Source organism: Camellia sinensis, unplaced genomic scaffold (assembly GCF_055761805.1).
Source record: "Camellia sinensis isolate YWXY unplaced genomic scaffold, ASM5576180v1 Unanchor13, whole genome shotgun sequence".
In the NCBI taxonomy this organism is placed as follows: Eukaryota; Viridiplantae; Streptophyta; class Magnoliopsida; order Ericales; family Theaceae; genus Camellia; species Camellia sinensis.
The window spans coordinates 719,241-745,424 of record NW_028129009.1 but is presented as its reverse complement, the minus strand read 5'-3'; the positions used below and the strand labels follow the sequence as shown (position 1 = coordinate 745,424).

Below are 26,184 nucleotides of genomic sequence, written 5' to 3'. Positions count from 1 at the left end.
CAATCACACAGTTAAAGGAGGAAAAGAGAGTACCTGACAACAGGATGAAATTACGGTTGCCACAGCAAGAATTTAGTTGGAACACCCCTGGATTCCAAATACATAACAGCCCACCTGCTCTGCCTTCTGCATCCACTGCCATAAACTCAAAATTATCTTCGTACCAGATGGATTTTACTACTTCAGGAGTTATTGTTGAGCTCTTTGTCTCTTGGATCAATACTACACTGATTTTCCTTCCAGCCAGACTTTTTTTTATTTTTCTCCTTTTCTCAGGCCTGCCAAGGCCCCTAACATTCCAAGATTGTAACTTCATTGCAAGACTTGTTTAGCACCCAGACTCCCAGGACTGAAAGCTCATTTAGCTTCACCTCCCCTACACCCCACTTTCCTTCTATCGTTGGCCTCTAGTTCCTCTAGCTTGCTAATTATCTCCTCTTCCTTACCATCACAGGCTATCCCCAACACTTTACCAATCTGAAGTGATGCTTCTGCCTCTGATAATCTCAAGCATCCTCTACTGGACTTACTTGCCATAGATAGAGAAATAGCAGCTACTGCTGACCTGAACACTGCCCCTTTCCTTAGATTCATTGGTGGCTTCACAAATTTCTTTCCCACTGCTTTCTTCCCCTTCTGAGAAAATTTATGGCTTTTATTTTCTCCCCTTCTCAGCTCTACTCTATACATATGGCCATGCCAGTGCTTGTTAGTTTAGACAACAAACAATCACAATCCATGAGGATGAGGATGAGGATGAGGATGAGGAAGACGTTGAGAGTTGATGCTCTGTTGTTGTTGGGTGTACTTAGTTTGGTCCTGTGCTTGTTGGTATCAATATGTAGTGCAGAGCTTCAGAGATTTGAGCATCCTCCTAGCAAAGGAGATGGGTCTGTTAGTTTTCTAGTCCTTGGTGATTAGGGTAGAAGAGGGGCCTTCAACCAATCTCAAGTTGCTCTTCAGGTGATTTACCCCCTATACCTGCTCTCCTCTTCTCTCATCTTAATCAACAATGTATTGAGAAAATTTACTTGAAAAAGTATTAGATAGTTGAGATTCATTTCAAATATATATCTCACTATACAAAGTTAAATTTCGACCACATATCAATATTCTAGACAAATTTCTAGATAATTTTTTGCATCTTAATTTCACTCCATTTTGTTTGCTTGCTTCCTTCTTTGCTTAACATGTAAGGATTTTGATATTGTGTCTTTAGATAAATATTAAAAAGAAAAAAGAAAAATTATTTATTTTACATAAAAAGTGAGTGTAATGAAGAATGTATAATCTTTTTAGATATTGGGTCTTATTAACTTGTGTCCTCAAAACACAAGTTAAGAAGGCTTAAATATAATATACAATCTTTGTAAACTTCTTAACATTCTTCCATTACATTGACTTTTATACATTTAAAATATTAAATCAAAATCTGTATTGACTAAAATTTCATTTTTGTCTCCGTAATTTTAATTTTATGAATTTAAACTTCACGCATTTAATTTCATTTCAATCTTGTCCCTTTGTAGTAGTTGTTAGTCTTTTAGACGGAAAAACAATATATGCAAAATTAGAGAAATTAAATTGAAATTCAAAAGAAATTACACGAACAATGGTGTAATTTATTAAATTTTCTTTCTTCTGTGAGAATTGTAAACATTTTCACATGAGTTGCACGTGATATTTTTTTATCCAAAATATTAACAACAACTAATAGATGGACTATACTGAAACGTAATTGAAAATATAAAGTTTAAATTAATAAAATTAAAACTATAAAAATCAAAATGAAACGTTGCTCAAATTAAAATAACCAATAGTATAATTTATCAATTTTTAATTCTATAATTTTTCGATGTTAAATAGATCATTAATATTTGTCTTAATAAATTTTTTGTTGTTTTGTAGATGGGAGTGGTTGGAGAGAAATTAGGTATTGGTTTTGTAGTTTCGACCGGTGACAATTTCTATGATAATGGAATGACCGGAGAAAACGACGCCGCATTTGAGGAATCATTTACCGTCTACACTGCAAACAGCCTCCAAAAGCAGTGGTACAGCGGCAAGTATCATCCAATATTAGTAATTTTTTGGATATTTTTCTTTTTTGTTTTGTAATTTTTAAAATAAAATAATGAAAAGTTTCAAAATTGCCAACATGTCTATATTGTTTTTATTTTTGTGTTAAAACAAGTTTTAAAAATTTAAATAGTATTTTTTGAAAAATAAGCTATTCTAGAAAAAAAAATTGATTCAGAATCGAGCTACTAATGCAGTGGTTAAAATTTAACCTATTAATCGTGAGATTGTGAATTTCAACTTGAGGACAGTCAATTTGTATAAATTATAATCAGTGTGTTTGGTTTGAGTTTTTTAGATTAAGTTTTTTGAAAATTGACTTTTTTGATTTTCGTATTTTTTTGTTTTTAGTAAATATTTTTTAAATTTTAAACATTTTTTTTTTACTTTTTTAGATACACCTTACTTAGATGTATCTAAAAAGTAAAGAATTTGTGAAAAAATATTTTAAAAAATTAATAAATACATAAAAATACAAAAAATGTATTGAATTCTTGTATTTTTTTTTATATTTTTGGCATTTAATGAATTTTTAAAAGATTTTTTTTACAATTTTTTTACTTTTTAAGTGTATTTATGTTAGGTGTGTCTAAAAAGTAAAAATTGCTTAAAATATTAAAAAAAATCAATAAAAACAAAAAAACATGAAAAATAAGAAAGTAAAATTTTTTAAAAAGTGTTTTTTAAAAAGTGAAAACAAGAAGATGATCTCCTCTACCTAATAGACTCTCTCATAAAATAGGAACTAAACATGTGTAGTTTTCGAATCAGTTTGCTTCTAAAAACGTAAAAGTAAAAATAAAAATAAAAACACAACTAAATATTGTTGGATAATATTTATTGTATTTAAATAAATTAAATTCTGTTGTATACTTAACAACAACTATAATATAAAAGAAATAAAAGAAATGAGAGAAAATGTTTGATTACAAAAATCAAACTATAAATAAAAATAGATTTTATTTTGTTACAAAAATAAAATTAAAATCTGATTTAAATAAAAATAAAACAGAAAAAGAATTAACTTACTTGATTAATTTCTTCGAATAATAATCTGATCAAATCCAGTGTTCGACACTGTGTCCTTAAGACAGATTCGTCCTCTCTACGGTACTTTCAGAATGTAGACGTTTATCTCCCAAGATGAAATGATCAACAACAAATAAATACAGTACTACAATTTATTTGTACAATGAACACACTAAGTCTGTATGCTCTTTCTCACAGAAAAATAATGCAGCAATATGTAAGAATAATAGTAGAATTATTATGGACGAAACTTGTTAATGAAACATCAAATGAGGGCTGTTTATTTATAGGAGAATTTATGGCTGTTGGGTTTGAATTAAACAGGTGCAAAACCTGTTTGAACATGTATGATACCTGTTTAGTTTGAATAAACAGATACAAATCTGTTGGATTCAAATTTGAACAGATAAAAAATCGTAGGGACCTGTTTGAGTGTAGGGAAAAACCGGAACAGTTTAATTCCATAATTAATTTCAATTCTGGACAGTTGGACAGATTTTATTTCAAAAAACAAAATTAAATCAAAATGTTTTTGGCCCAAAAAGATTAGTATTGGGCCGGATAAGCCCAACCCAACCTCACACCACGCAACCGCGCCCAAGCCTAGCCCCAACCCCGCCCGTCTGACCGGACGGACGGATGGCGGCGCGCGTATGGTGATTTTTGGGTCGAATGGGTCTAGCCTATTTTACCCATAACCTCCCTCTCTACAAAACTTGGTTACCCCTTGGGCCACACCCCAAGTTCCAATCCCATGTCTTATAAATCCACTCAAAACTTCCCACCAACTCAATGTGGGACAAGCCACTTTTCAACCTTTAAGGATTTTCCATAAAAACTCTATTTTCATGGAGCACACTTTGGCTTCAATTTCTCATTCACTCGATAATGGTTTTGAGCAACCAAATATACCACGTGAATCACAACGCGGCATAGAATGCGTTACCACTTTGACCCGTGAAAAATGACGCACGGGTCCCACCTAAATGATAGACCAAAGTTAGGAAAAAATCTGTTATATACCTAGATTTTTCCAAACCATTTCCAACAATCCCCACATGAATGGAATTTGATGACAACGGAAATGCAACAATATGCAGACTTTGTCGAAAGAGTATCGAAAATATCTTGCCTTAGGATAGGTAGCTTTCGACCTTGAACCTTCCCTAGTGATAATCCATCGGATTTACTAGCTAACCAATGGATGCGATGCCTTGAATTGTTCATCCGTTTGTGTATGCCAAGACAATAGATTTCACACAAAATATCTTCTAACACATCGTGGTTCTCACTGTTGTGTTCATTTTGGCCTTGAACGCTCCTGGTTTTCATGAGTACTTCTAGAGAATGTAGCCTCTTCATTCTCATAGAACCGACCCCAGTTCAACACTCATATAGATGATTCTTATTGTGAGTATCTCCTTATACTCGTCTTGATATTATGCCTTTAATCAAGATATAAGTAATCATTAAAAGCAAAGCTTATCCTTATATCCCTGCAGACAACACATATTGCAGATATCACTCTCACCATAGGAATGGGTAAGGAATTTTAATCCCTTGATGATTTCTAGCGAGCCACACATAACTTAGTTGTCTCTTTGAACTTAGTTATTGGGATCTTCAGTCATATAAGTAGGGTTACCATTATGATGACTCTTATGTAATAGGCTTTAATCCCATTCCTTTCGATGAACTATACACTTGCTCTTTTGTTAAATCTTTTGTTAATAGATCCGCAATATTCTCTTTAGATTTTATATAATCTATTGAGATTATTTCATTTGAGAGCAATTGCCTTACAGTATTATGTCGATGATGAATATGCCGTGACTTACCATTATACATATGATTATGTGCCCTGCCTATTGCAGATTGACTATCACAATGAATGTAAATAGCTGGCATAGGTTTTGGCCACATTGGAATGTCTTCTAAAAAGTGACGAAACCATTCTGCTACTTCTCCTGCTTTGTCTAAAGCAATGAACTCGGATTCCATTGTGGATCGTGCGATGCATGTTTATTTCGTGGATTTCCAAGAAACAGCAGCGCCTCCCAAAGTAAAGACATATCCACTTGTGGATTTTGAATCTTTAGTATTTGATATCCAATTTGCATCATAATAACCTTCGAGTACTGCTGGATATCGAGTAAAATTCAAACCATGATCACGGGTGAATCTTTGATATCTAAGAACCCGAATGATCGCCTTCCAATGGTCTTCTTTGGGGTTACTAGTGTACCTACTCAATTTACTGACTGCAAAAGCTATGTCAGGACGAGTACAATTCATTAGGTACATTAGGTTTCCAATGATTTGAGAGTATTTTAACTGAGACACTGCATCACCTTTATTTTTCGATAAATAGAGACTGATGTCTACAGGTGTTCTAGCTACATTCAAATCATCCTTGATAAATTTATCGAGAATTTTCTCAATATAATGAGATTGAGATAATGCATATTCGTCAGATGTTTTAGTAATTTCTATTCCTAATATAACATCTGCGACTCTCATATCTTTCATATCAAATCTTTTGTTAAGCATTTGCTTAGTTGATTTGATCATGTTTTGACTGCTTCCAATGATAAGCATGCCAGCTACATAAAGACAAACTATGGCATATCCTTAGTCAGTGTTTTTAACATAGAAGCATTTGTCACATTCGTTTATCTTAAACCCATTAGTAAGCACTGTATAATCAAATTTTTCATACCACTGCTTAGGTGCTTGTTTTAATCCATAAAGGGATTTTACAAGCCGACAAATTTTCTTTTCCTGCCCCGATACTACAAACCCTTCGGGTTGCTCCATATAGATCTCTTCATTTAGATCACCGTTTAAGAAAGTTGTCTTAACATCCATTTGATGTATTTCTAAATTAAACAACGCTACTATAGCAATAAGCATGCGAATGGATGTTATTCTTGTCACAGGGGAATATGTGTCAAAATAGTCCAGACCTTCTTTTTGTCTGTAACCTTTTACTACAAGTCTTGCTTTATACTTGTCTATTGAACCATCTACTTTCATTTTTCTCTTGAATATCCACTTATATCCAAGAGGTTTAGATCCAGGTAGAAGATCCACCAATTCCCAAGTATGATTTTGCATAATGGATTCAATTTCATTATTAACAGCCACTTTCCACAAAGGTGCTTCAGGACCTGTCATTGCTTCCTTAAAGCTTTGAGGTTCATTTTCTAACAGGTATGTCAGAAAATCTGGACCAAAGGATTTTGATGTTCTCGCTCTCTTACTTCGTTTTGGTTCATCATCAGTTAAATCTTGTTGGTTGAGACCATTACTAGTCTCTTGTGTTTGATTGTCATTAGTCTCTTAACTTTGTGTACAATCATAAGTTCTTTTCTGTGAACTTAATTCCTGTCATTTCTTGTAAGGAAAGACATGTTCAAAAAAAAATAGCGTTCCTTGACTCTATAATAGTGTTCACATTTATATCTGGTATTTCTGATTTATAAGTCAGATACCAATATGCACTACTATTTTGAGCATAACCAATAAACACACAATCTACTATTTTTGGTCCAATCTTAGTCTTTTTAGGACCAAGAACTTCAACTTTTGACAAACACCCTCACACTTTTAAGTATTTGTAGGAAGGTGGTCGACCTTTCCACAATTCATAAGGAGTGCTGTTAGTTTTTTTTGTGGGGTATTCTGTTAAGAACATAATTAGCAGACAATATTGCTTCCCCCCACAAGTTTTGTGGTAAGCCTGAACTTAGTAACATGGCATTCATCATTTCTTTTAGGGTTCTATTCTTCCTTTCAGCAATTCCATTTTGCTGAGGAGAATAGAGTGCTACAGTTTGGTGAATAATGCCATGTTGTGCACAAAATTCATTTAATGGTGCATCATATTCACCACCCCCATCACTTCTATCCATTTTAATGGTTTTACCAAGTTGGTTTTCAACTTCTGTTTTGTAGAATTTAAACATTTCTAAGGCTTCATCTTTACTTCTAAGTAAATAAACATAACAATATCTTGTGCAATCATCGATAAATGTTATGAAATACTTTTTGCCTCCTCTAGTTTGAACAAATTTAAGATCACATACATCTGTATGAATTAATTCTAGAGTTTCGGTTTTCCTTTCAACCAATTTAAATGGAGTCTTAATTAATTTCGCTTCTATACAAACTTCACATTTATGATTATGATCAATTTCAAACTTTGGTATATAATCTAAACCAATTAATATAAGCAAAGCATCATAATTTACATGTCCTAATCTACCATGCCATAAATTCGACTCGAGAATATAAGCAAAAGATATGTTATTCTTATTAATAGCAAATTTTGGTACAACTGTCATTACATTTAGTTTGAAGATACCATCACTCATGTATCCCTTACCAACATACATGCCACTATTTGTTAATACAAATTTATCAGACTCAAAGACAAGCCTAAAACCATTTTTACTTAACAAAGAACCAGAAACTAAATTCTTCCGGATGTCAGGTACATGCAGTACGTTGTTGAGGGTCAGTTTTTTCCCTGATGTCATCTTCAAGATCACTTTCCCTTGTCCAGCCACAGTAGAAGTAGAAGAATTTCCCATGAAAAGTTGTTCACCATTTGCAGCCTCATTGTAGGTAGTGAACATCTTCTTGTCTGCACAAATATGACGAGTTGCCCCAGTGTCAATCCACCATTCCTTGGGATTTCCAACCAAATTAGCCTCAGACACCACAGCAGAGAGGTTGATGTCATTCACCCTGTCAGAGATGTAATCTAGTTCAGTTACATTGGCCTGATTGGTAGTCTTCTTGCTTGTACTTCTGCGATCCTTCTTAGGGCGGCGGCAGTCAGAAGCTCGATGTCTAATCTTGCCACAGTTATATCATTTTCCTTTGAACTTCTTGTTGCCATTGTTGTCGCCTTGTTTAGGACCATCTCTAGTAAACTTCCTCTTTTTGTTATGTGGTTTGAGAACTTGTTCAACCACTTTAGCCTTGGACTCAATGGGATTTTTTCCATTCATCTTTTCAGCCTTTTGGTTATCTTCCTCAATTCTCAATCTTACGATCAATTCATCCATGGTCATCTCCTTGCGTTTATGTTTTAAATAATTTTTGAAATCTTTCCAAGCCGGTGGTAACTTTTCCACTAGAGTAGTGACTTGGAAAGACTCACTAAGGGACATACCTTCTGAATGAATATCATGCAAAATTATTTGAAAATTTTGAACTTGAAAAATTATCGTTTGGGAGTCTACCATAACAAAGTCCAGAAATTTACCGACAACAATTTTTTTCGTGCCGGCATCCTCTGCCTTGTATTTCTTCTCCAAAGAATCCCACAATCCTTTTGCTGACTTCAAAGGACTGTAAACATTTTACAACATGTTGTCAAGGCCATTGAGGATGTAGTTTCTGCATAGGAAATCTGAATGTTTCTAAGCATCTACAGCGGCAACAACTTGCCGATCACTTTCACCCTCTTTAAGTGCTGGAGTCTCTTCATGGAGAAACCGGGCCAAATTTAGAGTTGTAAGATAGAAAAACATCTTCTGCTACCATCTCTTAAACTCAGTACAGTTAAATTTTTTCGATTTTTCTCCATGATTTATTGGTACATGAACATGGTTCTAGATAGGGACCGATGTTGGTGTAACAATTGGAGTACCACTTCCAGTTGCAGTAGCCATAATATCTGATTACAAAAATTAGAAAAACAAACCACAAATTATTTTTCTAGTTACTAAAACCAGAAAATAAATTATAACACAAAATAATTTTATTTTCCTTGTTACTAAAACCAGAAAAATAAAATATCACAATAATTTTCTATAACACAAAATAATATTCTGCAATTGTTAATGACACTAGTATATTACTACTAGTTGTCAAAGAAAACAGACAGTATATTACTATTATCTGTCAAATAGTTTATAAATACTATTTGTATTTTCCAACCAGAATATTACTTTGTGAAACACAGAAAATTAAATACAATAAAGATACACAAAATTAATCTGTTTTAAGATTGTTGGACAGTCTTTATTATATTTAAATAAATTAAATTATGTTGTGTACTTAACAACAACTAGAATATAAAAGAAATAAAGGAAATGAGACAAAATGTTTGATTACAAAAATCAAACTAGAAATAAAAATAAATAAATAAAAACAGATTTTGTGTTGTTACAAAAACAGATTTTGTGTTGTTACAAAAACAAAATTAAAATCTAATTTAAATAAAAATAAATCAGAAAAAGAATTAACTTACTTGATTAATTTCTTTGAATAATAATCTGATCAAGTCCAGTATTCGACACTGTGTCCTTAAGACAGATTCGTCCTCTCCACGGTGCTTTCAAAATGTGGACGTCTATCTCCCAGGATGAAATGATCAACAACAAATAAATACAGTACTACAATTTATTTGTACAACGAACACACTAAGTGAATATACTCTTTCTCACAGAAAAATAATGCAACAATATGTAAGAATAATAGTAGAATTATTATGGACGAAAATTGTTAATGAAACATCAAATGAGGGTTGTCTATTTATAGGAGAATTTATGGCTGTTGGGTTTGAATTAAACAGGTACAAAACCTGTTTGAACAGGTATGATACCTGTTCAGTTTGAATAAACAGATACAAATCTGTTGGATTCAAATTTGAACAGATAAAAAACTATACGGACTTGTTTGGGTGTAGGAAAAAATCGGAACAGTTTAATTCCAGAATTAATTTCAATTCTGGACAGTTGGACATATTTTATTTCAAAAAGTAAAATTAAATCCAAATGTTTTTGGCCCAAAAAGATTGGTATTGGGCCGGACAAGCCCAACCCAATCTCACACCACGCACCCGCGCCCAAGCCCATCCCCAGCCCCGCCAGCCAGATTGGATGGACAGCGGCGCGTGCGTGTGTGGTGATTTTTAGGTCCAATGGGTTTAGCCCATAACCTCCCTCTCTACAAAACTTGGGTACCCCTTGGGACACACCGCAACTTCCAATCCCATGCCTTATAAATCCACTCAAAACTTCCTACCAAATCAATTAACCTTTAAGGATTTTCCACAAAAACTCCATTTTCATGGAGTACACTTTGACTTCAATTTCCCATTCACTCGATAATGGTTTTGAGCAACCAAATATACCACGTGAATCACAATGCGGCATAGAACGCATTACTACTTTGACCTGCGAAAAATGACGCACGGGTCCCACCTAAATAATAGACCAAAGTGAGGAAAAAAATCTGTTATATACCCAGATTTTTCCAAACCATTTCCAACAAACATGTCTTAGTAGTGAGTTTTATTTATTGTTTTTTTCATTGGTTTCTTGATAAAATATATATTTGAGTGGTGCTATATCTCCCAATACATCACCCCTATTTTAACTTTTAATGAGGCGGAAGAGAAAGAGAATAGAAAGAGGAGGAATGAAGAGTGTAGATCCCTTCCTTCACGGGATTCATTTCACATCATTGGGGATGGATTGAGGGTGCTCAATTAGAGTTCCCAATCATTTTTCTATATATGTTTATTGTTGGAAAATTGGTTTTATATAGGTGGGCCGATTTTGAGCCCAACATTGAGTGGGGTCCACACATCTTTTGGGGTGGGTCTAAAGAGGTGACATGTTCCTTGCCGCATAGCAAGTCACACGGTGAAGACGGTTTGTCAAAACCATTTATAAGTGAATCGGAACTTGACGTTGTTTTTGGGTTCGTAAAATGGACCTTTAAAGAAGTAAAATGTGGGTTTCCTTGAAATGGTTATCCCACATTGGAAACTTAAGAGAACTTATATGTGTATATAAGTTCTCGGTAAGGGTGCAACTCGGGTAGGTTCGGCCGGGTTGGGGGTTTGCCCAAGCCCAGCCTGAATTGTATTTGGCAGTGCCCAAGCCCGACCATTAACCCCAGCATGGCTGCCCAAGCTTGGACCAAGCTTTATAATTTGAACTCGGGTTAGCCCGAATTGCTCGAAATTCACAAGTCCAGGTGAATCTGCTTCCACAAAATAACAAAAGAGAGCTCTGCCATGTTCAGCATCTGTAACTATGTAACCTGAGTACTGCTAAAAGGAAATATTGTCAGGTTGACCTGGGAGTGACCTGATTAACCCTTCACCACCACCCAAACAACATCTTAATCTTGATGAAAACAACACCACCCAAGAGATCACACTAGTATAGACTAAAAACCACTGGAACTGAATCATTTTCCACTTACCCAAACAGAAACTTTCAAAATCTGGTGCATAAATGCTAGACATGCTATAATCAATAGATTTCAAATCTGGTGGCGTCGTCGTTGTTAGTCGAAACTTATCTCCGCCGTTCTTCAAAGTTCAACTCTCCTGAACAAATAAAGTGAGTCTGAGAGAGAGATAAAGTAGGCTTTTCTTTTTAGATTTAATCTAATGGTCCACATAAAAGATGCTAATCCAAGGATGAAAGACCAGCCAAAAAAAAATAAAAAATAAAAATTAAGGACAACTATTTAATTTAATTTATACATATATTATACAATTTATATAATATATCAAATCCAATTTGGGTTCGGGTTGCTCGGGTTGGCCACTGATTCTGTCCAGGCCCGGCCCGAATGACAATTCAGGCATAAAAAATCTGCCCCGGCCGGTCCAGATTACAAGATATAGTTACCCAAGCCCTAAAAAAACTCGAGCTGGGCACGGGTTGCTTGGGTTGAGCTCGTCCAAGTTGCACTCCTAGTTCTAGGTGGCAACACTTGGGTTAAGCCTCAAGGGGCACCCCAAGTTTGTAGAAGAGAGGAATTATGGACAAAGTAAACCTTAGCCCAAAGCACCACACGCGAGCGCCGTTGCCGTCCGGGCGGGGGTGTGGGTCGGGTCGGTCCTAATATTAATTTTTTGGACAAAATTATTGCGGGAAATTAATTTCAAATTTGAATTTAAATTTTCTGTCCAAAAATGTGCCATTTCCAGTCCACAACAGATTCAAATTCAAACTGTTTACAGGTTTTAAACTACTCGGACAGATCCAAACCGCTGGGCAGTTATTTGTCCAAAACTGCCAGCAGATTTGTTGCAGTTGGAAGCAGTTATCTGTTTGAATTTTGAATTATATCTGTTCAAACAGTTTCAGACCTGTTCGGTTCTAGACAGCACCTGTTCGGACAGATCTGTATGCCTATAAATACCAGCCATTTCAGTAGTCTTTTGCATCAAAAAACAGTCTGAAAAATTCTTTTTTCTTACTGTCCCATTTTGCACCTTTGCATAAATTATTCTTTATATTATTTTAGGGAAAAATTAAAGAGAGTATAGAACATAAGATTTTTGTTCGCCGTACAAATTGTTTGGAGTGCTACTATAATTTGTGAGGATCATTGTATCCTGAGAGATAGACGTCGTTTTTCCGTAGGCACCGTAGCGGGGCGAATCTATCTTAAGGACAGAATGCCACACACTCGACTTGATCTTTTAATTATTTATTCGGTTCGGTAAAATAAATTCGGTACGTAATTTATTTTTTATTTGTTTGATTTGTTTCAAATTATTTATTCTACGTAGAAGATTGTTCCAACAATCTTAAGACAGATCCGAATTATTCTGTTTATGCTGAATTTTTCGTTTGTTTCCTTTTCTCTTTCTTCTTATTACAGAAATTATTTTCTGTGATTTTACAAAGTAATATTTGGTTGGAAAACAAATAGTAATAATATACTGTTTGACAGATACTAGTAATATACTGTCTTTTTTCTTTGACAACTAGTAGTAATATACCGGTTCATTAACAGTTTAGGATATTTATTTGTGAAATTTTGTCAGGAATTAATTTTGATTTTCAGAAAATATTTCTGAGTGTTCATTAATTATTATTTTAATTACTTTGATTAATTGTGTATGTAAAGTTTAAGGTTTTTAAATAATTGATTGATTTTAATTACTTTGATTAGTTGTGTATGTAAGGTTTAGGATTTTAAGATGATTGATTGATTTTAATTATTTTTGTTAGTTGTGTATACAAGGTTTAGGGTTTTTTCTTATATGCATTTATTTTATGGTTGTAATCACACTCATGATTATAAAAAATTAAAATAAACTTAGAATCCATAGATATTGGTTAGAGGATGGATTGATTCGTTATTTTTATTTATTTATTTTTATTTGATGTTGGAATGATTTTGTATTTGCATGTAGATGATGGATTGATTTTAATTATTTTGATTAGTTATGTATGCCATGTTTAGGATTTTTATATAGATTTATTTTATCGTTGTAATTACACTCATGGTCATATGAAATTAAAATTAATTAAGAACCTATAGATAAATTCCTTATACTCCACCATGACTCCATGGATTGTTGTTTTATTTGAGTGATGGTGAGAAAGAGTCTATAAAAAAAAAGTGAGGATTATGAGATTTATTTGAATGCCTTAGGCTCGGCATTGTTATGTTTATTCTCATGTGTGAGATGTTGTGTATATATATATTGTTGCCTCGTTCTCATGAGTAGACGAGTGCTTTGATTTGCGCGCGTACGTATATGCTAACCATCCGGGGAGTGTGAGTCAAACTTGGGACGATATTCCCGTGCAAGTTTGGCTTCGGAGCGGTGTTAGGTATACGGGAGGCACATGGGATATATGTGTAGGCTGGAAGAGGAGAGCCGAAGTGGTGGAGTTAAGGTACAAAGAATTTTATTATGAATTTATTAGTATAGTGTGAATGGTACTGATATGTACATGATAAAAAAATAGTAAACGATCTTGATAAATTATGAAATTTGAGCAGAGGCATATATACGTGATTCTAGACAACTTTTGCGTTTTAGCTTTTTATTAAAAAGATCGATTAGAGCTTATAATCGGATGATCTTGATTATTGTCGGTTTGATTCATTTTAGCAAGGCAGATTTTAGAGGCTGTTTTAACCCACGAAACGAGCTCATTTTTATTGGTTTCTTGTAAACCGAAGTAAAACATTATTTTGCACACTTTTCGTGTTTTGAACTTTTTCGAAAAAAATCATCTTAGGGAATTTTTTATTCACTTTCAGCTTCAGATTTTTATATTGAATTCCGTCTAGATTTGTATATCAAGTTTTTCTCTTAACCTTTTCAGTTTCTGTTAAATTCGTTCGTGTTGTCTTTTAGGAAATTTGATTCTGTACAACTTTCGTTCTTTGAGTTTTGGTCAATTCAAATTATTTAAGCAAGAAACGGTGCATTTTTATATTTCTTCAGTAAATTACTTATGATTAAATCATACTAACTTTATTTTTTTGCAGGATGGTGGGTCTTACTAACTTTTTATGCAGGGCTGACCCACCATATTTCTATTTCTATTTTGTTTATTTTATAATCAATTTATATTTCATTGTGTACGGACAAGAAACTAAATGCCACCGTATCTCGGGAAATTACCCATTCGTCTCGGTGCGGTTAGAACTACTTGTCTTGTCCCGTAACAAGAATTAAATGTATTTTTGTTTGTGTCTGGTAGACACGTGTGTATTAAATCTTGTACTCATACCAGTATACCTGTATACTGACCCGTTTTGTCTCTTGGCAACTTGGGTGCGTTTTGTTTGAGCGCAGCTGAGCTTCCTTTGCAGAATTAGTTGAGGCTACGGTGGTGACGAGAAGTAATTATAGTTTTTGGGCATATCTCTTGGATTTCTTTTGTTTTTTTGAGCTTAGGATTTTTAGTAGTTCATGTATTTATTATTATTTTTTTATGACTTTAGTATTGGAATAATTTGGCATGGTTTGTAACCGTACTTTATTTAAGTTGTTTTAGCTAGTTGTTGCTACTTTAATGTTGAAGGTATTTGATAGTTATAAAATTATGGTAGATGCTTTGGTTGGCGTTTAGTTTTTGTTTCACCCCTAAGATTTGGATGATGGAATATTATTGGGGTTTAGTCCTAATTTAATATTTAGTTGTCCGAATTTTGGGGCGTGACAAGTAATATACTGGTTCATTAACAATTTAGGATATTTATTTGTGAAATTTTGTCAGGAATTAATTTTGATTTTCAGAAAATATTTTTGAGTGTTCATTAATTAAAATTTTGTTTCAGTATTTTAATTATTGAAGTGTTACAGAAATTTAATTTTCTGTGTGGAATTAATTTGGTTAAATAAAAATTTATTTTATTTTCAAATTAATGGAAAAATAAAAGTTACAATTCTTGTTTATTTTATTTTTTATAGAATTCAATTCTGTGGTTTTGGTTTTAATTTTCTGTGTAGTATAAAATTCTAATTATACTTTTGTTTTATAATTTAGAATTCAAGGCTATAGAAACTGGTCAAACTAATGTTCAAACCAGTACTGGTATGGTGGCTGCAATTGTGCCAACCACTTCTTATGTTGGGATTGTGCCAGTGAATCATGATAAAAAGCCAAAGAAGTTCTTAAGAACTGATTTTTGCAAAGGCAACGGAAAATCAAGCAAGAAGCCTGCTTAAGCCAATATGACCGAAGTGGATAAAATTTCCAATGGTGTAGATGTCATAAATCTTTCTGCAGTTATTTTCGAGGCAAACCTTGTCAGAAATCCTAAAGAATGGTGGGTGGACACTAGTGCTACTCGTCATATTTGTGCTGACAAAAAGATGTTCACAGCTTATTCTATAGTGGACAATGGTGAACAAATTTTTATAGGCAACTCTTCGACTTCTAAAGTTGAAGGACAGTGAATATTATTTTGAAGATGACATCTGGAAAGGAACTCACTCTTAACAATGTACTGCATGTATCGGATATTCGCAAGAATGTTGTTTCCTGATCTTTGTTGAGTAAAATGGGTTTAGGCTAGTTTTTGAAAGTGACAAGTTTGTACTTACCAAAAACTGGATGTATGTAGGCAAAAGGTTACATGTCTAATGCCTTTTCAAAATGAATGTAATGACTGTTGTACCCTCTGTTATTAATAAAAATACATCTTCTTCTTACTTGCTTGAGTCTTCAAATTTATGGCATGGTAGACTTGGACATGTTAATTATGGATCTTTGCGTAGATTAATTAATATGGAATGTTTACCTAAATTTGACATTGATTTAAATCATATATGTGAAATTTGCATTGATGCAAAATTATCCAAAACTCCTTTTCATTCAATTGAAAGAAGTACGGAACCACTTGAATTAATTCATAGTGATATTTGTGATTTTAAATCAATTCAAACTAGAGGTGGGAAAAAGTATTTTATCACTTTTATAGATGACTATACTAGATATAGTTATGTTTATTTAATTCGAATCAAGGATGAAGCTTTTGAAACTTTCATTCAATTCAAGAATGAAATTGAAAATCAACTTGGTAAGAAAATTAAGAAACTTAGAAGTGATAGAAGTGGTGAATATGAATCACCTTTTGGTGAATTTTGTAAAGAATATGGAATAATTCATCAAACCATCGCTCTTTACTCACCTCAGCAAAATGGAATTGCTGAAAGGAAAAATAGAACTTTAAAAGAAATAATGAATGTCATGTTAATAAGTTTTGGATTACCTTAGAACTTGTGAGGGGAAGTAATACTTTTTGCTAATTATATACTTAATAAAGTACTCCGAAAGAAAGTGAATCAAACACCTTATGAATTGTGGCATGGGAGAATACCATCTTACAAATACTTAAAAGTGTGGGAGTGTTTGGCTAAAGTGGTTATTTCTAGTCCTAAAAAGACTAAGATATGTCATAAAACAGTTGATTGTATTTTCATTAGTTATACCAAGAATAGTAATGCATATCGGTTTTTGATTCATAAGTCAAAACATTCTGAAATACATGTAAATACTATTATTGAATCTCAGAATGCGTCTTTCTTTGAACATGTGTTTCCAAATAAGACTGGACAACAGACTAATAATAATAAAATATCTTTTGATACTATTACTAGTCATGATCAAGAACAAGAGCAAGAGATAGATCAAATTGATGAAAAGGAACCTAGACGTAGTAAACGTGCTAGAACCTCAAATTCTTTTGGTCCAGATTTCCTAACATTTTTGTTAGAAAATGAGCTTTTAACTTTTAAAAAGGCTATGTCTAGTCCTGAAGCTCTTTTATAGAAAAAAGCTGTAAATAGTGAAGTTGAATCCATCCTGCAAAATCACACTTGGGAATTGGTGGATGTGTCACCAGGTTGTAAACCTCTTGGATACAAATGGATTTTCAAAGGAAAAATGAAAGCGGATGGATCAATTGACAAATACAAGACAAGACTTGTGGTCAAAAGTTTTAGACAAAAAGAAGGTCTTGATTACTTTGACACATACTCACCGGTTACTAGAATAACATCCATTAGAATGCTAATTGCTATTACATCTTTGTACAATCTAGAAATTCATCAAATGGATGTGAAAACCACTTTCTTAAATAGTAAATTAGATGAAGAAATTTACATGGAACAACCAGAAGGATTTTTTGTTCTAGGAAAAGAAAAGAAAGTGTGTAAATTGGTTAAATCATTATATGGTTTAAAACAAGCGCCAAAGCAATGGCATGAGAAATTTGACAAAGAAATGATGTCAAATGGATCCAAAATTAATGAATGTGACAAATGTGTTTATATTAAAAACACAAACGAAGGCTATGTTATAGAATGTCTTTATGTGGATGATATGCTCATTATAGGTAATAATAATGACATGATCAAAACTACCAAGAAAATGTTAAATAAACATTTTGACATGAAGGACATGGGGATTGTTGATATAATACTTGGTATGAAAATTACCAAAACATCAGAAAGTAATGCTTTGTTACAATCTCATTACATTGAGAAAATACTTGACAAATTTAGCAAAGATGATGATCATCTTGCTAAAACACATGTGGATGTTAATTTGTTTCTTTCTAAGAATGAACATGAAAATATTTCTCAATTAGAGTATGCCCAAATTATTGGAAGCTTAATGTACTTGATGAACTGTCCTCGCTCGGACATAGCTTATGCAATAAGTAAATTAAGTAGATATACGAGTAGTCCGGGAGTAGAACACTAAAAATTAATTATAAGGGTTCTAAGATATCTCCGATTTACTCGTAACATTGGACTTAATTGTACTAGATATCCAGCAGTACTTGAAGGATACTGTGATGCAAATTGGATATCGGATACTAGAGACTCAAAATCCACCAGTGGACATGTCTTTACATTTGGTGGTGCGACTCTATCTTGGAAATCTTCTAAACAGACTTGCATTGCTAGGTCTATTATAGAATCATAATTCATAACTTCAGAAAAAGCTGGGGAAGAGGCAGAATGGCTTTGCCACTTCCTTGAAAATATTCCTATGTAGCCAAAATTGGTGCCTGCTATATGCATACATTGTGACTGTCAATCAGCAATGGGTAGAGTATAGAGTCACATGTATAACGGTAAATCACGACACATTCGTCATTGACATAACACCGTGAGACAACTACTCTTTAATAGAATTATTTCCATTGAATATGTGAAGTTTAAAGACAATATAGCAGATCCACTAACTAAAGGGTTAGCAAGAGAGTTAGTTGAAAATTCATCGCGGGAAATAGGACTTAAGCCTATTAAATAAGAGTTACCACAACAAAAATCCAACCTAGTTGACTGGAGATCCCAAGATCTAGGTTCGAAAGGACAACCGAGTTGTGTATGACTCATAAGGATCACTGGAGACTCAAACTCCTACCCATTTCTATGATGAAATAGTGATGTCTGCATCGTTTTAGATTAAGTAATACTTTTAATGATTCTTATATCTAGGTATACCTAGTGGAGTATGGTAAGATGCTCTTCATAAGAATCACCTATATGAGTGTGAACTGGGCCGGTTCTATGAGATTTGTGACGGGTTACAAGTCTCTAAGAGCACTCATGAAAGACCAGGTTATTCAGGGCCAAAATGAACACAATAGTGAGAAATAAACTGTGACTGGTAATATACTGTGTGAGTTTTATTGTCTTGGTTTACACAAACAGCTGAACAGTTCAAGACATCATGTTCATTGGTTAGCTAGTAAATCCGATAGTGTCTCACAAGGGAAGGTTCAAAACCAAAAGCTACCTATCATTTGCAGAATATTTCTAATTTCTGTACTCTCTGTAACTAGATCATGTTGTTGCATTTTCTCTCCGTCAAATTCGATTCACATAGGGGATTATTGGAAAATTAGTTTTATATAGGCTTATTTTGGGCTGACTTTGAGCCCAAAATTGAGTGGGGTCCACACACGTCTTTTGAGGTGGGTTCGAAGAGGTGACATGTTCTTTGCTGCGTAGCAAGTCACACGGTGAAGACAGTTCGTCAAAACTATTTATGAGTGAATGGGAACTTAACGTCATTTTCAGGTTTGTGGAATGGACATTTAAAGAAGTAAAGGGTTTTCTTGAAATGGTTATCTCACATTAGAAACTTAAGAAAACTTATGTGTGTATATAAGTTCCAGGTGACAATACATGGGTTGGGCCCTAAGGGGCACCCCAAGTTTGTAGAAGGGAGGAGTTATGTACAAAGTAAACCTTAGCCCAAACCACCACACGCGTGCACGCCGCTGCCGTCCGTCCGATCGGCCGGCCGAGCTGAGCCGTGCCGGACACGGGTGTGGGTCAGGTCGGTCATAATATTAATTTTTTGGACAAAATTCATTTGAATTTTTTAAAAAATTATTGCGGGAAATTAATTCCAAATTTGAATTTAAATTTTTTGTTCATAAATGTGCCTTTTCCAATCCACAACAGATTTAATTCAAACTGTTTACAGGTTTTAAACTACCTGGACAGATCCAAACTGCTGGGCAGTTATCTGTCCAAAACTGCCAGCAGATCTGTTGCAGTTGGAAGCAGTTATCTGTTTGAATTTTGAATTATATCTGTTCAAACAGTTTCAGACCTGTTCGGTTCTAGACAGCACCTGTTTGGAGATATCTGTATGCTTATAAATACCAGTCATTTCAATAGTCTTTTGCATCAAAAAACAGTCTGAAAATTCATTTTTCTTACTGTCCCATTTTGCTCATTTGCATAAATTATTCTTTATATTATTTTAGGAAAAAATTAAAAAGAGTATAGAACACAAGGTTTTTGTTCGCCGTACAAATTGTTTAGAGTGCTACTACAATTTGTGAAGATCATTATATCCTGGAAGATAAACGCCATTTTTCCGTAAGCACCGTAGCGGGACTAATCTGTCTTAAGGATAGAGTGTCACACACTTGATTTGATCTTTTAATTATTTATTCGGTTCAATAAAATAAATTCGGTACGTAAGTTATTTTTATTTATTTGATTTGTTTCAAATTATTTAGTTTATAGAGAAGATTGTTCCAACATTTATAACCTATATCATCCATGGGACATGCAGTGTTGGACAATCATGATTACAGGGGTGATACAGAAGCACAATTGAAGCCTCTCCCTAGGCAAATTGATAGCAGATGGCTTTGCTTCATTCATTTAATTAATTAATTAATTTACATTACTAATCAAAAGAAAATTAATTAACTCTTAATTTTAGTTTTTTCTTTCTTTCTAGAATTAGCGGAATAATTCTTTGTAGATACTAGTAGGAATGGCAATGGGGGGCAATGGGGTGGATATTAATTCCCCATCCCCATTCCCCTATAATAAATTTTCCCCATTCCCCATTCCCCATTCTCCATGGGTACCACCCTCCCCATTTTTTAATGGGTATGGATTTTCCCCAACCCACTTTAATCCCCATTTTTATTTTTTATATTTAATGTTAACAACCACTTTCTTTTTTTTTTTTTTTTTTTTTTTTTTTTAAGGTTCACAATAAAAACTAAATATACCTTCAATCTTTTTTCTTTCTTTTTAAATATATTTAATGTTAACAATTTTTTTTTTTAATTTTATTTTATTTTATTTTTAAGGTTCACAACAAAAGTTAAATATACCTTCAATCTTTTTTCTTTCTTTTTTAATATATTTAATGTTAACAATTTTTATTTATTTATTTTTTTAAGGTTCACAACAAAAGTTAAATATACCTTCAATCTTTTTTCTTTCTTTTTTAATATATTTAATGTTAACATTTTTTTTTTTTTTTTAAAGGTTCACAACAAAAGTTAAATATATCTTCAATCTTTTTTCTTTCTTTTTTAATATATTTAATGTTAACAACCTTTTTATTTTTCTTTTGTCTTTTTTTTTATAAAGGTTTTAGCTAAATATACCTTCAATCTTTTTTCTTTCTTTTTTAATATATTTAATGTTAACAACTTATTTATTTATTTATTTATTTATTTTTTATTTTTTTGAGGTTCACAACAAAAGCTAAATATACATTCAATCTTATTTTATTTTATTTGGTTCAACAACAAAATCAAATACACATTAATTAATTAATTAATTAAAAAGTTTGTTTTATAATAATCAAATATATAATTTTGAGACAATCAAAAAGTTTGTTTGAAGAAAGTGTTATAAGACTCATATTAAATTGTATTAGGGCATAAACAAGGAATTGTTAGCCACGGACAATTTAGACATTAAACCATCTTTCTCTTAGCAAATTTGAATAATTCATTTTAATTTATCCAAAATCTAATTATACCTTTAACAAATCTGAACCACTCATTTTAAGATATCTATGCATTACCACACCCAATCCATCCTCCATCTTCTTCCTTTAGTCCCCCACGAATTTTGTTGTTTGTTACTTTTAAAAAACAAAAAATGTTTTTTCAATTAAATTTTACTAATTTCACAACACCATCACCACTATTCTCACTTTCACTGTCACACTACCATCACCATAGCCACTACCATCATCACTGCCGCCATCACCCCACCACTATGTAACAATTTCTACTTTCACCTTCGTTCCATCACCACCACCACCAAATATAAAAAAATATATTTTGAATTTTTTTTATAAAAAATATTTTTCATTAAAAAATATTTTCTATCTAAATAAATGAAGCATAACATTGGGAAACAAGCTGATTTCAGTTAAATCTGTTCATAACTAAGAAAAATTCTTTTAATTTAAAAAAAATTATTTAGTATGACTTTGTATCCCCTTTTTGTTTTTCTAGCAAATAAATCTATGTACCCATCATTTCTAACCAATCACAACTCATGCTTGTTTTGATTCTCTACAATTTCCTTATTTTCAAATACATTCATATGTATATGTTGTATAAATTGTGTGATAACATAAAACAAATAGATTCATACTCGTTAATTGAAATTTCAGAACAAGCAAACCATTCTGAAAATTACAATACACAACAAAATAAAATAACATAGAAAAGCAAACCGAAACCTACACTAGACAGTGTCCTTAATTTTTTTTAAATAAATTTAAAAAATTCTAGATATGCATAAAATTTGACAAGAATAATGTGACAATGTTAATTAATGTGTATTTGATTTTATTGTTGAGCCAAATAAAATAAAATAAGATTGAATGTATAGCTTTGGTCGTGAATCTTAAAAAAAAAAAAAAATGGTTGTGAACCATAAAAAAAAATTTAAAAAAAAAAGAAAAAAAAAATTAAATGTATATTTAGCTTTGGTTGTGAATCTTAAAAAAAAAAAAAAAAAAAAAAAAAAAAAAAAAAAAAAAAAATTGGTTGTGAACCTTAAAAAAAATTTAAAAAAAGAAAAAAGATTAAATGTATATTTAGCTTTGGTTGTGAATCTTAAAAATTAAAAAAAAAAATGGTTGTGAACCTTAAAAATAAAAAAAAAAAAAGATTGGAGGTATATTTAGCTTTGGTTGTGGAGCTTAAAAAAAAAAAAAAAAAAAAAAAAAAAAAAAAAATGGTTGTGAACCTGAAAAAATAAATAAATAAAAAAAGAAAAAAGATTGAATGAATATTTAGTTTTAGTTGTGAATCTTAAAAAAAAAAAAAAAAAAAAAAAAAAAAAAAAACATATGGGGAAATTAGTGGGTACCCATCTCCAACCCATCCCCTGTGGATATTTAAAGAATATCACCTACCCTACCCAATGGATAAGAAAAAGAGGGGAAAACCCATGTATTTGGGTTGGGTCTCCATGGATACCCACAGGGTAGGTTATCCATTGCCATCCCTAGATACTAGCCCGTTTGTTGAAATGTACTTTAGTAATGCCGATAACCATATTTATGATTGGTGAGCCGTGACATCTCCAAAAGTTTACACTGCAAATCTATTGGAGGTACCTTTTTATTACTTTTCACTGTTCCATCTTTTTATTATGGCAAATTAAATTGACTTTCCTTTAAATTTTAAAAAAAAAAATTCTATAAAATTTATAGTTTTGTCATAGTTACATTAACTTATTTTACTATAACAGTAAATTTAATTGAACTCATGACAAATTAAGAAGTCAAAAATATTTATTCTTCAATTTTCAATAATTAATTTCTCAATTTATTTAATTTTTTTTATCTTATAAAGTGTAAGTACATGAAAAATACTGACATTACTTTTCAAATTTAAAAAATTATGATCAACCCCAACAAATTGCATGATTGTTATTCATATATTGTAAATTCAAATTAAGATTGCATGTATATGTGTTGCTTAGGATTTAGAAATGGAACTGAAGGAATCAAGGCCAAAATGGAAGATAGTGACACTCCTGAACTTGTCAACAGGCTTCTTCCTGAACTTGAAAATACTCTATGAGCACTGATATACAATGGATTCATGTTATCTATTGACATTTATTATTGTATTGGATTTGATCCAATTGACATAATTGTAAGTGCCATGATATGAAAAATACGAATTTTTTTTTATTTAATTTTGTTACCACTACATATAAAAGTATAAGCTCTACATGTATTTATTACTTTAAATCCAATACTTTGGTGTTTAATAATAAGAAAATTTGATTAAAAAAAATTATTTATGTATTTTACATTATTAATTTTTTCACTTAATATATACTCTTAAAAGATCTTTTTGAAGTAATGACATGTAATAAAAGAAATTCACACAAAATCTTTCTACAACTTAATTTAGATTTTTTATTTTATAACAAAACATTCATAGAGATTTTTATTTGTAAAAATTACATTATTACATCATTTTTATGGTGTTTTTGTACAATATATATATATATATATATATATTTTGTTGTAAGGAAGGATGGACTTCTCTGAATATATATATATATATATATATATATATATATATATATTACTCTATGCATTTATTAGAGAAAAATTAATTTATAAAGAAAAATATTATACAAAAAAAAATCCATACAGTAGTGACATTTGTAAAATCATACTCTTCAGGGCAAATTTTGAAAAATTATTAAACATTAATAAAAAGGTTTATAGTTTTAATTATTGGTTTTTATAATATTTGTCACATTTTTATAATTTTTTTTCCTGATGCCACTTAGGTGTAGTTTTTCCAATAATAAACTATTTTTATCGAGTCTTTTCATTTAAAATAAATAAATACATATTGCTACATCATTTTATAAGAATTTACTTTTTTGGGTATAATTTTTGAGTTTATATGACTTGGTGTTCTCGCACCTAGTAAAAATGTATATGTATAAAATTCATATATTGAAATATACTCAGTAAAATAATGTGTGATTCAGATTCAAGTATTGTATAATAGACCCACATCTTGAATGAAATCGAGCCATACATTTAATATTTTAAATATTTTTTTATATATAAATTCTGTGTCTCTAGCATTGCTGGCTTGCCTCCACAATTGTATACAAACCCGTTCAAGCCGCAAAAGAGCAAAATCAATCTCTCTCTATCTCTTGTCCACAAAAACACACATACTAGCTAGATTGAGCTTAGCAATCACTCACCATGGCAAGTTTAATTGAAACTTGCATGTCAATGATTTTTGTGTGGATGGTGTGTTGGGGTCTATGCTTTCATGATCACAACGCTGTAATAATTGGCTTCAAAGTTTTATACATGAAGCAAGCCAATTTCTACATATACAGTTATAATATTATTCAACCAATTTTAGACTTTTTTTTTTTAATTTTTTTTATTATAAATATATGACTAATTGATGCGTATATATGACATGATGGGAGTGACCGGAGAGAAGTTACACGTAGACTTTGTAATATCAACAGGTGACAATTTTTATAATAATGGAATAACTAGCTCTAAAGATCCTGGCTTTGTGGATCCAATTGCCAAAGTCTACACTGCTAGAAGGCTTCAAAAGCCACGGTATAGTGCTATGTTCCTTTTTATCTTCTTTTTCTTCTTCATCTATTTCTTCCATGTTTCATCAATAATAAATTAAAAATATATATACTTATATAGTAGTAAAATGACTTTCATACTAAAAATGAGGTTGAAAGTCACTCATATGAAAAAATCTATTTGATATTAACTTATTGGGTTACAGTAGTATTCAATAAAAATCCTTCATATCAATTATTATTAGGCTAAATGTCGGCCTCTGAAGCACTACTGTTATTTTTATTTAAAAAATGAATTATAAAAGTGAAAATGAAGCTAACTAAGTGACTGATAAAGCACTACTCTTAGCTCTTTTTGTTTAGAAAATGAGTTACAAAATAAAAATGAGATTGACAATGACTATTTGACAAATAACTATTGGATAATGACATAGTGGGCTCACAAGTATTCAATAAAAATTCTCCTTATTATTAAGCCTAAGGTTAGAACAATGCTCTTTTCATTTTATGTTTTATTCAATTTACTTATTTTTCATCTTCTTTGATGCATGCTTTGGTTCTAGTTTTGGGAAACCATGACTACAGAAGAAATGCTTTGGCACTGTTAAACTCAATGTATATAGAAAGAGATAGAATAAATTGTGTATTGATTGATGTTATGTTTTATGTACATGGTTGGTCTCCTTTATATAGGAGATGTGGGTGGAGAGTAGGTGTAGTGGAGTAGGTGGAGTAGGTGGATTGGAGTAGGAGAAGAGTAGGTGTATTGGAGTAGGTGGAGTAGGTGTAGTGGAGGTGGGGTTTACATTAACAGCCCCCCTCAAACTCAAGAAGGACAGGCACAAACCAACTTGAGTTTGGAGAGAGTAACCAAACAGGAAAATAAACTAAAAATAAAATAAAATAAGATAGGAGACACTATATGGTCGTGTCAG

The 26,184-nt window shown here is 32.0% G+C and overlaps 1 pseudogene; it reads left to right on the top strand.

The window, feature by feature from the left end:
• The first annotated feature begins 690 nt into the window (after positions 1-690).
• LOC145814843 (purple acid phosphatase 8-like) overlaps positions 691-26,184 on the top strand; it is a 64,521-nt pseudogene continuing 39,027 nt past the window's right edge.